Source organism: Pseudophryne corroboree, chromosome 2, assembly GCF_028390025.1.
Source record: "Pseudophryne corroboree isolate aPseCor3 chromosome 2, aPseCor3.hap2, whole genome shotgun sequence".
NCBI classification, from domain to species: Eukaryota; Metazoa; Chordata; class Amphibia; order Anura; family Myobatrachidae; genus Pseudophryne; species Pseudophryne corroboree.
Window position 1 is genome coordinate 348,253,865 of NC_086445.1, and position 12,246 is coordinate 348,266,110.

Genomic DNA, 12,246 nt, shown 5'->3' on the forward strand with positions numbered 1-12,246 from the left:
AGGCCCATTTTGAATCTGAAGTCCTTGAACCCTTACCTTAAGGTTTTCAAGTTCAAGATGGAATCTTTACGAGCAGTGATTGCAGGCCTGGAGGAACAGGAATTCCTGGTTTCCCTGGATATCAAGGACGCCTATCTTCATATCCCGATTTAGCCTCCTCATCAGGCTTATCTGAGGTTTGTGACTAGACAGGGGGCGATCGGGCACCGGTCAGATTAATGCAGTATTGATACTAGAGAACCAAAAATTGGACAATTAAACACTCCAAAATAGGAAAAAGAAGAAAAAAACACCTGTTTTTTACTAAAATATATGACGTTGTCCTAGTTGGTGGTGCGCCCAGAGCCAGAGAATACATATACTCTGAAAAAGGGAGAAAAAGAAGGCTCTTGTGTGGGCGCACTCTTTAGAAAGAAAGGAAAATTCCTATAACATATACAAAGAAATACTTAAAACATAACTTTTAATGTTGACGTTTACAATGAAATTACCCATATAGCTGATCCATATAAAAGAAAAGTATAATGATAAAGGTTTTAAAATGTTCTGGTCTGTTTAATCACAATGCGTGATTGGAATGGTTGTAGACATTTGATCGTCTTCCCCCCATTTCCCCTGACCAGTACAGAATATCTGTATTGATGGAACCAAGGAGTGGTCATAAGGATTATTTGATAAGTACGTCCCACTAGGGCTACTCAAATTCAAAGATAGATAGTCTCCTGCATTCAACAGGACCTGACTTTCTGACGTAAGCCACAATAATTGGTCGTAGGCCTCAAATATGAAAGAATCTCAAAGAAGTAAGAATTAGTGGTGATACTGCTGTTGGCGTCGCAACTCACATAGGAAGGGAAATGGTCCCTGCTCTACAACACCGGGTATTCGCAGGAAGTCTCCTCTCCCGGTACTAACCCGGCCCAACGCTGTTTGGCTTCCAAGATCGGACGAGATCGGGCATTGGCAGCGTGGTATGATAGTAGAGAATTTATATGACAGTACACCAATGAGAGTGCACCTATATAGGAAAATAGGAGAAAGAGAAATAGAAGGATGAAAGAAATGAGAACAGTTTAGCAAGGAAAGAAACGAATTAGTAAAGTACAAATAGGTGGATCTGCTTTCTGCGTTAAACACAGCTCATCAATTCCCACATCTGTGGTATTGTGCTCTGTGAATCGCAGATGAGAGTCCACGAAAAAATAGTAAAGTGTGAGCAAGAGGTATGAAATATTTGATTTTGATTAAATTATCAGTGAAGAATTGCCGCAAAGGACTGGTAAGGAATTAAAATATAGTAAGATTATATATGTCCTCAGAGAAATCCACATAGTATTTTAAACATTAATTTGAGAAATCTCATTAATGATCATCATACATCCTGAGCTGAGTGTAAAAATTCAATTGAATTTAACAAAATCAGGTGTGGTGAATCCCACAATCTGATCCAGGAAAATAATGATGTTTCTAATAACAAAAAAAGTGCTGAGGATCACAGTGAATGAAATAATCTTATAACAGTATACTGGCCTCTGCTGGTGAAAACTCAGCATACCAGTGTAAATTCTCTACCAGGTGCTAGCTTAGAAAATCAAAGGAAATGGAAAACGGGATAAGAGAAAGATTTTGTGATATATGTTTTGCTTTTAGACAATCGCGCTTATAACAAAAATCTGTATATGTGCTACACAGGTCTAATCACATATTGTCCAATAAAACATATTAATGAATACACATAGAATGTTGCTGTCTGTGCACATTGTACACAGAACAGCAGTGGGCTTACGGTCACCAAAATTGGAAAGAAGTAGGCAGGTCAGGGCATCGTCAGGTGCCCATGCAGGAGCTAAAGGTTCACTCCATGTGTGGTCCCCCCCGTGAAAAACGCGTTTCGCCCTGACCGGCTTGTTCACTTCCGGGTTAGAGGGGTAAGTGAGGAATATGGTTGAGAGGCAGCTGATAAGTAAGTACTAACCAATAGCTGGACGATTCTTGACCGGTGGGCCGGAGATAACAGCTGCCGCTGAGGAGCTTCAGTCAGCTGTGAAGGTGACGGAGCGTGATGTAGAATAGGGGGCGGGGTCTCGAGACGCAATGTTGCTGGCTGTCCGTGTATACACTTAGAATAGGGGGCGGTGACGGAGCGTGACGTAGAATAGGGGGCGGGGTCTCGAGACGCAATACCGCTGGCTGTCCGTGTATACACTTATGGAAGGAATGGTCATATGGCCCTGAACAGCCGCGAGATCCCGGGCGCCATCTTTGTAGATGGCAAGTGTATGGTATAACGGCAGGCAGACCTTGGACGCCATCTTACAATATGGCAAATGTGTAATAGAAAAGCTGCACAACGAAGGGAAAGCTAATTGAGCAATAAGTGAAAGACAGGATTGGGGGAACATTGTAATGTATAGGAGCACTAAATAGAAAAAGAGGTGGGTAAGAATTTAGATGGCATGGGATTTGCGTGAATAAATGAATTGATCGACTTAACATCAGATTAGTAATGACAAGGATTATAATATAATTGAAAATGATTTGGGAATAAATAGATATGGTTAATGAATCATGATGATAATAAAAATTAAAACTAAAGAAAAAATGGGAAAATATGGATATTTAAAGTGGAATAGTGGTGAGTGTAAATTGAACCTGCTAAGGTTATAAGTGGTCGGAGAATCTATGGCAGGATGTGGGTGTGGGTGAGGGGTAAAGTGAAGAGAGGAATGGTTGAGGTGATCTAAGCCAGGATGTGGGTGTGGGTGATGGATAAAGTAGAGAGAGGAATGGTTGAGGTGATAGGGGAGCCGTGTTGGATGTTAATTTGGGGAAGACAGTGTGCAGATAAAATGAATAGTGAGAGGGGAGGGAAACACTGGCACTCTCTGAGAGGTAAAGGGGGCGGGATGTGTGCCAGTTAACAAAGTGAACGTGTAATGAAATGAAAAAGTGTCAGGAGATCGTGGTGACCATGTTAATCTGCACAGAAGTGTAGGAATAAAGGAGTGTAAAACAAGTTATGGAGGATGGACTAAAGGGGAAGGGGTGGGTAGTGATGATGGGGGGGCGCCAGGCTGGAAAATGGGAATAGGGGAGGGGAGGGGGGGGGGGGGAGAGGGAAGAAGGGGGAATAGGAAAGAGGGGGAAAAAAGGGAGGAGGGTGGGAAAAGGGGAAAGAAAGGAAAAAGGAAGGTGGGGAAGGACAGAAAAGGAAAGGGAAGTGAGAGAAAAAAACAAACAGGAGAAAAAAAACAATAATGGGGGAAAAACAAAGAAAGCTGGAGCTGGTTATAATTCTGTGAGAATTCTCACAAGAAAACTGCATAATTGATATTTTCATTCAGGCCATGAGGCCTGAGGCTGTTGAGACGAAAAATCCATTCACTCTCTTTCTTGTAGAGTTCCTTGGTAATATCACCACCTCGTATGCCCAAGTGGACACGATCTAGGCCAAAGGCTTTTAGTTCTTTGATGGATCCCTTGCGGTGATAGTGAAAATGCCTGGCAACAGAAGTGAGTTGTTTCATACGGGCAAGGTCTTTCGCTGCATTACGTATGTTGCCCAAGTGTTCCAGGACTCTTTCTTTGAGTTTTCGTGTAGTCATGCCAACGTATTTAAGATTACATCCACAGGTTATACAATAAATAACCGCTTGAGTATCACAGTTGAAGAAATGTTGTAGCTTCACTGTTTGGCCATACCTGTCCATGACAGTATTGGTTTTTGATATCTGAGGGCATGATTTACATTTGCCACAGGGAAAAGAGCCTATGACAGTGGGTTTCTTGAGTGTAGATGTAGCAAGGTGGCTCCGAACTAGCTGGTCTTTAATGTTTTTGGATCTACGCCAGCTCATCTGTAAGGGTGAATTCAGAAAAGGGGATAAATCAGGATCCAACTGTAGTATGGAGAGATGTTTTGTTATCGCATTTTTGAGCATTCTCCACTCAGGGCAGAAGGTTCCTATAAATCTGATAACATTGTCCTGTTCCGGGACCTCTTTCTTCTTCTTGAAGATCAGACTTTCTCTCTTTACCATTGCTGTAGCTGAGTATGCGCGTTTAAGTGAGCGTCTGCTGTAGCCCCTGGTTAGGAGGCGATTAGTGAGTTCTCTGCTCTTGATTTTGAAGGCATCTTCCTCTGAGCAATTATGCCGCAGCCTTAGATACTCCCCTTTAGGGATGTTTTCAACCGTAGGGGGGAAGTGTGAGCTGGTCTGGAAGAGGAGACTGTTCGTTGCAGTCTCTTTACGATGTAGCTCGGTTTCGAGAAAGCCTGTGGTGGATTTATAAATGTTCAGGTCCAGGAATGGAACTTTTTCCGCACTGATGGTGTATGTCAATGTGATGTTGAGATCGTTAGTATTAAGAATTGTTATGAAATCCATCAGAAGGTCCCTCTCTCCGTCCCAGATGACGAATATGTCGTCAATATATCTTAGCCATAATATCACGTGAACGGTGTATTTCTCATTGATGGTTTTAAAGACATAAAAATGCTCCCACCATCCCAAAAACAGATTCGCGTATGTTGGTGCACAGGCTACACCCATTGCTGTTCCCCTTACTTGCAAGAAAAATTGGTCCTGAAAGACAAAGTAATTCTTGGAGAGGACAAAGTCAAGTAATCTTAGAAGGAAATTTGAAAAATCTTTCTCGCCCCCTTGATCCAGATAATATTTGGCAGCTGCAAGGCCTTGATGATGGTTAATACTAGTGTAGAGTGCTTCTACATCTAGAGTCACCAGGAGAAAGTTGGTTTCAAATGTATATCATGGATCTTTCGTAGTAAATCGGATGTATCTTGTAGGTAAGAGGGCAAGGAAAGAACAAAATCCCGAAGATGCAGGTCCAAGAACCTACTAGGTTGTTCCAAGAGTCCGCCGTTGCCAGACATAATAGGTCTCCCTGGTTGGTTGAGGGCATTTTTATGTATCTTAGGCAAAAGATAGAATGTGGGTGTCTTCAGACTCTGGACTGTAAGGTATTGTGATTCCTGCTTTTGTGATTGTGCATTGGGATGCAGTTTCCTGTATTAACTTATTGTAGGCATTCAAGAATCTGGCGGTGGGATTACTGAGAAGTTTTTTGTAACATGCTGAATTATGTAGCTGTCTGTGAGCTTCAGTGATGTACATTTCTTGGGGCCAAAGGACGATGTTGCCACCTTTATCCGAAGGTTTTATAATTATATCGTGCCATGTTCCTAATTCCTGGAGGGCTTTTCTCTCCTTAAATTTAAGGTTATTTGGAAATTGATGAAGTCCGCTTTTGGTTAGTACGTAGATGTCATCAAATTCTTTTGACACTCTATTCAAGAAGACCTTGATCTCTGGGCTGTTGTTATCGGGAGGGAAAAAAGAGGATTTGGGTCTGCACTTTGGTCTCTGAGTAGATGCTTCATCCATATTGGATTCCCTACGAAGTTGTTCTAGTTCTTGGATAGCATTGAGATCTTCCGCAGACCAATCCTGATCTGCAGAGTTCTCAGAAAGTCTTAATTCTTGTTTTGCAAAGAATTTTTTCAGGAGGAGCTTCCTCCCGAATAATCTCAAGTCCTTTTCCCAAGAAAATCTGTTAAAGGATCTTACCGGGGAGAAGGAAAGTCCCTTGGCGAGTACCTCCATATGGTCAGGGGATAGAGACCTTGTGGATAAATTAATGACCTGAAGTTTGGCAGAATTGGTCGGGTTTACCGTAATGTCTTCCTCTGTCGGACTGGATATCAGGCAGTCCTCGGTATGTCCCAATCTTGATTGCGTCCGTCGCCTCTTCTTTCCCCCTCTCCTTGTTTTCCCCGAGTTCTGATGCGACCTCTTGGCCTCTGTCCTTGACCTAAAAAACGTGGGGCAAAGTCTTCTGCCTCTTCACGATTGTATGTGGTACTTTCGAAGGTTTCGCTGGCCGAGTCTCCACTATTGGAAGATTCAAATTCGGAGAAGGTGGGATCTTCCCTTCGTTTTCTGTTCTTATTTAGGGGTGTAGGATTCCACCTGAAAACGTCGCCACGTGAAAAATCGTGTTTATCCCTAATGAATTTGCTGCGTTTTCGATCAACTATTGCTTGTTCATACAAGACTATTTCTTTCTTGTGTTTCTCGAAGGCTGTTTGAAAAGATAGATCTTTTTCCCACGTTTCCAGTGTTTTGCCAAATTCGTCAATCTCTTTCTTGACCTGGTCTATAAGTAGAGTGTCGTGTTTGACCAAAAGGTGCAATAGTTCATGAGAGCATTTGAGCAGAACTGCTTCCCATTCGGTTTTCAAATTATCAGTTGCGAGAGGAAAAGATGGAAATATTTTAGGCTTTAGGCCCCGAGGTACAATCTTATGTTTGATATAATTTTCTAAGGTCGTAACATCCCACGATAGGCGTGTCCTCTTCTGCAGGCTTTTCTGTAGCTTGGAGAAGGTGGTCCGCCAGTCTAAATTAGGAGTAGATTGTTCATAGGTCTCAGAGAACGGGTCCCCAAAATTTTCCAAATTCTGGCGTCTTAGTAGCTCAGTCTTCAATGAGAATGTAGTCATAATGGATTCTGATATAGAACTTAAGCAATATATTGCTAATAAGTTTGTTAGGTATCTCGAGTTGCTACTCAATAACAAAAATTAAGCAGAATAGTGATTGTGCTTAGCTGCTAAAAAGGATCATAGGGTAAAGAAAAGAAGGGTATTGATTTAATCAGTATACAAAAATTAGGCAAAAACACCGTGCCAGACGATCAGAGACTGTTGTTAAAACAGCATAGACATACTTATGACTAGACAGGGGGCGATGTTAAGTCGATCAATTCATTTATTCACGCAAATCCCATGCCATCTAAATTCTTACCAACCTCTTTTTCTATTTAGTGCTCCTATACATTACAATGTTCCCCCAATCCTGTCTTTCACTTATTGCTCAATTAGCTTTCCCTTCGTTGTGCAGCTCTTCTATTACACATTTGCCATATTGTAAGATGGCGTCCAAGGTCTGCCTGCCGTTATACCATACACTTGCCATCTACAAAGATGGCGCCCGGGATCTCGTGGCTGTTCAGGGCCATATGACCATTCCTCCCATAAGTGTATACACGGACAGCCAGCGGTATTGCGTCTCGAGACCCCGCCCCCTATTCTACGTCACGCTCCATCACCGCCCCCTATTCTAAGTGTATACACGGACAGCCAGCGACATTGCGTCTCGAGATCCCGCCCCCTATTCTACGTCACGCTCCGTCACCTTCACAGCTGACTGAAGCTCCTCAGCGGCAGCTGTTATCTCCGGCCCACCGGTCAAGAATCGTCCAGCTATTGGTTAGTACTTATTTATTAGCTGCCTCTCAACCATATTCCTCACTTACCCCTCTAACCCGGAAGTGAACAAGCCGGTCAGGGCGAAACGCGTTTTCCACGGGGGGACCGCACATGGAGTGAACCTTTAGCTCCTGCATGGGCACCTGACGATGCCCTGACCTGCCTACTTCTTTCCAATTTTGGTGACCGTAAGCCCACTGCTGTTCTGTGTACAATGTGCACAGACAGCAACATTCTATGTGTATTCATTAATATGTTTTATTGGACAATATGTGATTAGACTGTGTAGCACATATACAGATTTTTGTTATAAGCGCGATTGTCTAAAAGCAAAACATATATCACAAAATCTTTCTCTTATCCCGTTTTCCATTTCCTTTGATTTTCTAAGCTAACACCTGGTAGAGAATTTACACTGGTATGCTGAGTTTTCACCAGCAGAGGCCAGTATACTGTTATAAGATTATTTCATTCACTGTGATCCTCAGCACTTTTTTTGTTATTAGAAACATCATTATTTTCCTGGATCAGATTGTGGGATTCACCACACCTGATTTTGTTAAATTCAATTTAATTTTTACACTCAGCTCAGGATGTATGATGATCATTAATGAGATTTCCCAAATTAATGTTTAAAATACTATGTGGATTTCTCTGAGGACATATATAATCTTACTTTATTTTAATTCCTTACCAGTCCTTTGCGGCAATTCTTCACTGATAATTTAATCAAAATCAAATATTTCATACCTCTTGCTCACACTTTACTATTTTTTTGTGGACTCTCATCTGCGATTCACAGAGCACAATACCACAGATGTGGGAATTGATGAGCTGTGTCTAACGCAGAAAGCAGATCCACCTATTTGTACTTTACTAATTCATTTCTTTCCTTACTAAACTGTTCTCATTTCTTTCATCCTTCTATTTCTCTTTCTCCTATTTTCCTATATAGGTGCACTCTCATTGGTGTACTGTCATATAAATTCTCTACTATCATACCACGCTGCCAATGCCCGATCTCGTCCGATCTTGGAAGCCAAACAGCGTTGGGCCGGGTTAGTACCGGGAGAGGAGACTTCCTGCGAATACCCGGTGTTGTAGAGCAGGGACCATTTCCCTTCCTATGTGAGTTGCGACGCCAACAGCAGTATCACCACTAATTCTTACTTCTTTGAGATTCTTTCATATTTGAGGCCTACGACCAATTATTGTGGCTTACGTCAGAAAGTCAGGTCCTGTTGAATGCAGGAGACTATCTATCTTTGAATTTGAGTAGCCCTAGTGGGACGTACTTATCAAATAATCCTTATGACCACTCCTTGGTTCCATCAATACAGATATTCTGTACTGGTCAGGGGAAATGGGGGGAAGACGATCAAATGTCTACAACCATTCCAATCACGCATTGTGATTAAACAGACCAGAACATTTTAAAACCTTTATCATTATACTTTTCTTTTATATGGATCAGCTATATGGGTAATTTCATTGTAAACGTCAACATTAAAAGTTATGTTTTAAGTATTTCTTTGTATATGTTATAGGAATTTTCCTTTCTTTCTAAAGAGTGCGCCCACACAAGAGCCTTCTTTTTCTCCCTTTTTCCGATTATCTGAGGTTTGCCCTGCTGAACAATCACTACAAGTTCCAGGCGTTACCCTTCGGCCTGTCTACGGCCCCGCGGGTGTTCACAAAGGTGATGGCAGAGATGATGTTCCAGCTCCGACTCCAGGGGATCAAAATTGCCCCTTACCAGGACAATCTCCTGATAAAGGCAGAATCCAGGGTGCTCCATATAGATCACACTGTCTAGCTTCTGTCACACCATGGGTGGATCCTCAATTTGAAGAAACCCCACCTGGAGCCTTCTCAGTGGCTCCTGTTCCTGGGAATGCTACTGGATACTGTGACGTAAAAAGTATTCCTCCCAGAAGAAAAAGCGAGGGACGTTTAAACACAGGTATGTGGATTTTAACACAGGCTCTGCTGATTCTTCTAAGAATAGAATGGAATTCATTGCCTTAATTAACTCAGCTATGTCCACTGAGCTAAGGCCTACCTCCTCCTCTTCGTATGCAGAACCAGAGCTTAATGAGCCTTCATCCTCCGATGAATCCTCACCTGAAGCATGTGTAGACTGTGAAGATGTAGATTTACTTACCACTGGCTTTTCATCCTGTTTCTTTTGAGAGGCTGCTGCTGGAAGTGACAAACCGAAAGGTGGGAAATTGCATGTAAGGGTTAATCGTGTAACCTTTTCCTGGTACAGAAGTAGGAATTATCCGCTCAACTATACTGGGTGTTTGTGCAAACATAGCCCAAGGGGGATCAACTTGAACCTGTATCTGCCTTGTACTATTCAAGAGACCTTGCTGAAAGCTAAAACAATTTGTACACAAACCACCCTGAACCAGATCCTGAGAGGTTAACCCATCTTTGCAAGACAAACATGATATGAGTGTTGGTGTTGCTTTAAGTGTATCTTCCTCACCTTTGCCGCTCTTAGACATGATAAATAATCAACACTTACACAGTGTACTACACAATTTGTGACTGTAAACACTTTAAGATTAGTTAAAGTGACATACAATACAACCCTACCCTGCTATACACCAGCATTGAGGATCGGAATAGATAGAAAAAAAACTGACAGAATTAGTAAAGTCAGCAATCACAGTAGCAGTCAGTCACATGTTATACATTAGTATAATAAGCAATATGAGCACATAATCAACTACAGATACATTTCAAGTATGTAGGAGAACATATTCCTGCATTACTTTCTAAAAGTTTTAACCGTATTCAGACGCATAGCAAAAGAAACCACAGTAATATTATCAGACTCATATGCATTATGCACTTATCCAACTATTCATACTCAAAAGGTAGATACTGTACTTAGGCCCTCATTCCGAATTGATCGCTCGCTATTTTTTGCAGCCGTGCAAACGTATAGTCGCCGCCCATGGGGGAGTGTACTTTTGCTTTGCAAGTGTACAATTGCATGTGCAGCAGAGCGGTACGAAAAAGTTTTTTGCAGTTTCTGAGTAGGTATGAACTTACTCAGCCCTTGCGATCACTTCAGCCTGTCCGGTCCCAGAATTGACATCAGACACGCGCCCTGCAAACGCCTGGACACGCCTGCGCTTTCCCTACCACTCCCAGAAAACGGTCAGCTGACACCCATAAACACCTTTCCGTCAATCTCCTTGCGATCGTTAGATTCGTTGCTAGAAGCATTGCACAGCAGCGATGCTGTTTATACCTGTATGACGCGCATGCGCATTGCGTGCATACGCATGTGCAGTAGTAACCTGATTGCTGCGCTGCGAAAAACGGCAGCGAGCGATCAACTTGGAATGAGGGCCTTAGTGCTGTATAACCCATACTCAGTAGAGTGGGATACAGGGAGACTTACCCCGCTTCCAGGATCGATCAATATGTCTGTGAACGCTGAGTGGATCCAGACGCTATTAGTGTACACTGGTGCTCCGTGAACCTATAGTGAACACAGACGCTCAAGTGAACACTGAAGCACCAGTCACACAGCCACCTATGCTGCGACTGAGTTCCTCAGTACACAGCGTCTCAGATGGAAGCGGGAAAACAGTTCATGGCGGGAGACTCGAAGGAAACTGGTAATGAACCGGGGGGAGGGGCGCCCAGGAGAGCGTCTGACTCCCCACTGCTTACATCAACCCCAGGGATCGTGGCCTCAAACTACTCCTGGAACCTATGGCCCTCATTCCGAGTTGATCGGTCGCAAGGCGAATTTAGCAGAGTTACACACGCTAAGCCGCCGCCTACTGGGAGTGTATCTTAGCATCTTAAAATTGCGACCGATGTATTCGCAATATTGCGCTCACAAACTACTTAGCAGTTTTAGAGTAGCTCCAGACTTACTCTGCCTGTGCGATCAGTTCAGTGCTTGTCGTTCCTGGTTTGACGTCACAAACACACCCAGCGTTCGCCCAACCACTCCCCCGTTTCTCCGGCCACTCCTGCGTTTTTTCCGGAAACGGTAGCGTTTTCAGCCACACTCCCATAAAACGGCCTGTTTCCGCCCAGTAACACCCATTTCCTGTCAATCACATTACGATCGCCGGAGCGATAAAAAAGCCGTGAGTAAAAATACTATCTTCATAGCAAAGATACTTGGCGCAGTCGCAGTGCGAATATTGCGCATGCGCACTAAGCGGAATTTCACTGCGATGCGATGAAAAATACAGAGCGAACGACTCGGAATGAGGGCCTATGATCCGTAAGGGCTAGCACTGGTGCACCCGAGGTGGCAGCCGCATCAGCGACTGTTTGGTAGTCTCCTCCCAAAGCAGTGCGGCTGTGTCCGTATTCCCCCTCTAAGCGGAACCGCTGCCTTACCATCTCCCCGTGCTCAGGCCACAGCCTGGTAACGTCTGCTGGACCTGCTAGTATATCCGACACAGACGCCCGCCAAAACAGCACTGTACTCGTGGGTAAGTGTTGTAGAGGCCCGGCGGAGCGTTGTTGGTGCGACTCTTTTTTTTTTTTTTTTGAAAGAATATTTTATTGGGTGAAATAGAATTAGGTTACAACTCGTGAGGGAAAAACAGCAGGCTTATTATGAAATCTTAGCCAAACATCGTTATACTGTAACAAGCGTCTGCGGTCTAATATATATCATCGAAGATCAATAGGAGTGTAACTCATTATAACATTGAGATAGAATTTAACATTTTATATATGTGGAGAAGAATATACTGGTTAAAAATCTGATAGAAAAAATATGTGTAGTAGATTGTAGGAAAGATGGAAGAGGAAAATAGTATAGAACTTTAGTGATTATGTATGGGGAGAGACAGGAAGGTAGTAAGGGTGCAGATAAAAAGAATTAGAGAAAGAAAGGGGGAGAGAGAGGGTGATAGAGTGGGTGGGGGGAGGTAGGATTGGGGATAGGAAGTACAAAATTG

General features: G+C 43.1%; 2 pseudogenes; one reads left to right on the forward strand and one right to left on the reverse strand.

Moving 5' to 3' along the window:
* Positions 1-866: 866 nt before the first annotated feature.
* Positions 867-985, reverse strand: LOC135052696 (5S ribosomal RNA; annotated as a pseudogene).
* Positions 986-8,282: 7,297 nt separating this feature from the next.
* On the forward strand, positions 8,283-8,401 carry LOC135052697 (5S ribosomal RNA; annotated as a pseudogene).
* Positions 8,402-12,246: the final 3,845 nt, after the last annotated feature.